This window comes from Callithrix jacchus, chromosome 3, assembly GCF_049354715.1.
Source record: "Callithrix jacchus isolate 240 chromosome 3, calJac240_pri, whole genome shotgun sequence".
Taxonomy (NCBI): Eukaryota; Metazoa; Chordata; class Mammalia; order Primates; family Cebidae; genus Callithrix; species Callithrix jacchus.
Window position 1 is genome coordinate 128,860,006 of NC_133504.1, and position 2,771 is coordinate 128,862,776.

General features: G+C 40.0%; 1 pseudogene; it reads left to right on the plus strand.

Moving 5' to 3' along the window:
* Positions 1-310: 310 nt before the first annotated feature.
* LOC118152286 (hsc70-interacting protein pseudogene) lies at positions 311-1,392 on the plus strand (annotated as a pseudogene).
* Positions 1,393-2,771: the final 1,379 nt, after the last annotated feature.

Sequence of the window (2,771 nt, forward strand, 5' to 3'; positions counted from 1 at the left end):
GATCGAAACCATCCTGACCAACATGGTAAAAGTCTGTCTCTATTAAAAACACAAAAATTAACCAGTTGTGGTGGTGCATGGCTGTAATTCCAGCTACTCAGGCTGAAACAGGAGAATCACTTGAACCAGGGAGTCACAGATTGTGGTGAGAGGGGATTATGCGTTGCACTCTAGCTTGGGCAACAGAGCGAGACTCCATCTCAAAAAATAAAAAATAAAGAGACTCCCCCTTCTGCACAGTCACGCCGAGCCAGCGCCTCAGCCTGGAAGCAGGCCACAGACCCTCAACTTCGCTGACCACCTCCTGATCATGGACCCCCGCAAAGCAAATGAGCTTCGGACCTTTGTGAAGATGTGTAAGCAGGATCCAAGCGTTCTGTCCACTGAAGAAATGCACTTCCTGAGGGAGTGGGTGGAGATCATGGGGGGTAAAATACCACCTGCTACTCAGAAAGCTAAATCAGAAGAAAATACCAAGGAAGACAAACCTAATAGTAAGAAGGTAGAGGAAGATTTAAAGGCAGATGAACCAGCAAGTAAGGAAAGTGATCTAGAAATTGATAATGAAGGTGTGATTGAACCAGACACTGACACCCCTCAAGAATGGGAGATGAAAATGCAGAGATAACAGAGGATGTGATGGATCAGGCAAATGATAAAGTAGCTGCTGTTGAAGCCCTAAATGATGGTGAATTGCAGAAAGCCATTGACTTATTCACAGATGCCATCAAGCTGAATCCTCACGTGGCCATTTTGTATGCCAAGAGGGCCAGTGTCTTTATCAAATTACAGAAGGCAAATGCTGCCATTTGAGACTGCGACAGAGCCACTGAAATAAATCCTGATTCAGCTCAGCCTCACAAGTGGCGAGGGAAAGCACACAGACTTCTAGGCCACTGGGAAGAAGCAGTCCATGATCTTGCCCTTGCCTGTAAATTGGATTATGATGAAGATGCAAGTGCAATGCTGAAAGAAGTTCAACCTAGGGCACAGAAAATTGCAGATCATCAGAGAAAGTATGAGCGAAAACGTGAATGGTGAGAGATCAAAGAAAGATTAGAAAGTGTTAAGAAGGCTCGAGAAGAGCATGAGAGAGCCCAGAGGGAGGAAGAAGCCAGACGACAGTCAGGAGCTCAGTATGGCTCTTTTCCAGGTGGCTTTCCTGGAGGAATGCCTGGAATGGGAGGGGGCATGCCTGCAATGGCCGGAATGCCTGGACTCAATGAAATTCTTAGTGATCCAGAGGTTCTTGCAGCCATGCAGGATCCAGAAGTTATGGTGGCCTTCCAGGATGCGGCTCAGAACCCAGCAAATATGTCAAAATACCAGAGCAACCCAAAGGTTATGAATCTTATCAGCAAATTGTCAGCCAAATTTGGAGGTCAAGCATAATCCCCTTCTGATAAACAAAGCCTTTGCTGAAGAAAAAGCAACGTAGATCACCTTATGGATGTCACAATAATACAAACCAGTGTACCTCTGACCTTCTCATCAAGAGAGCTGGGGAGCTTTGAAGATAATCCCTATTCCTCTCCCCCAAATGCAGCTGGAGCATTTTACAGTGGTTTGACATTAGGGTATTCATTCAGTTAATGTTTTACTACTAGGAATTACAAACTTTAAACATTTTTAACTTTAAAAATATTTAAAACGAATTTAAAGGGTCTGTTAATTGTTATATTTTTCTTTACTAATCATTTTGGATATTTTTCCTTTGAATTATTGGGCAGGGAAGATATTTAAGTATAGAATATTTTTGCTCTAATTTGAGTGAAATAAAAGTTTATTAGTGCGAGGCAAACATAACTCATTTGAGGATAAAGTTTGTGTTGGGTACGTGGTTCCTGAAGCATTTTGACTTGTCTTTTTAAATGATTTATCTTTTTCTTTAAAGATTTATTTCAATAAAACTAATCGGGACCACCAGTATTTCAGTAGGACCTGGGTAGTACTTGGCAGGGCAGCAGCAATCTTGCTGCGTTTTATATAACGTGCATTCTTGGGCAGGTTGTCCTTAAATCTTACTCTGTGGTGAAGGGATGAATTTTTTGTAATGCTGCAGTAGAGTTGGAGTACTTAGTTCTGTTCTTGTCTAGCATATCTAATAAATGTATCATATTATTTCCACATAGGGGAAATAAGCAAGTACTTTTCTTTTTTTATTTCTATGCTTAAAATTCTCTTTCCTACTCAAAAAATGCCCAACTCTGTGTCTGCTTTCTGCTTGTTAAGGTTGTTCTCCCTGACTTTTCTTGAGCTAAAGACATGCTTTTTTCACCAGTATCATCACTGCTATCATCATTAACAGCATAATTACACAAGCATATTTAATGCTGAGTTTAATTTAATATGTAATACATATGGTAATTGTAGGGTAATACCCACAACTGTAGTTTCTTACTTGGCCATGAGAATGCTTATTTAAGTTCCACTCTGGAAAAATCTTGTCATATCAAAAGACATCGGAAAGAGGGATTCACTTCGGTGTTTGGTCTTCTACTTAGAAAATACCTATTGCAGTTAGAGTTAATTTTGTAGTATCCATTTTTGTGTTTTGAAGATAATAAGGTTTGAATTAAATTGATATACACAGAGGGGAACCAATTTTTTTGATCCAATGTAAATTATACATAAGATAATCCACAGTTATTCATTGTGGAATTGTTGAGACTATGAAAGACTAATTGTCTTTGTATTCAGCTCTTCTTTAAATAGTGTAACAATACCGCCACCTCTGCTTGCTTGCTTTCCCTTCCCTCCAATGATAAAGA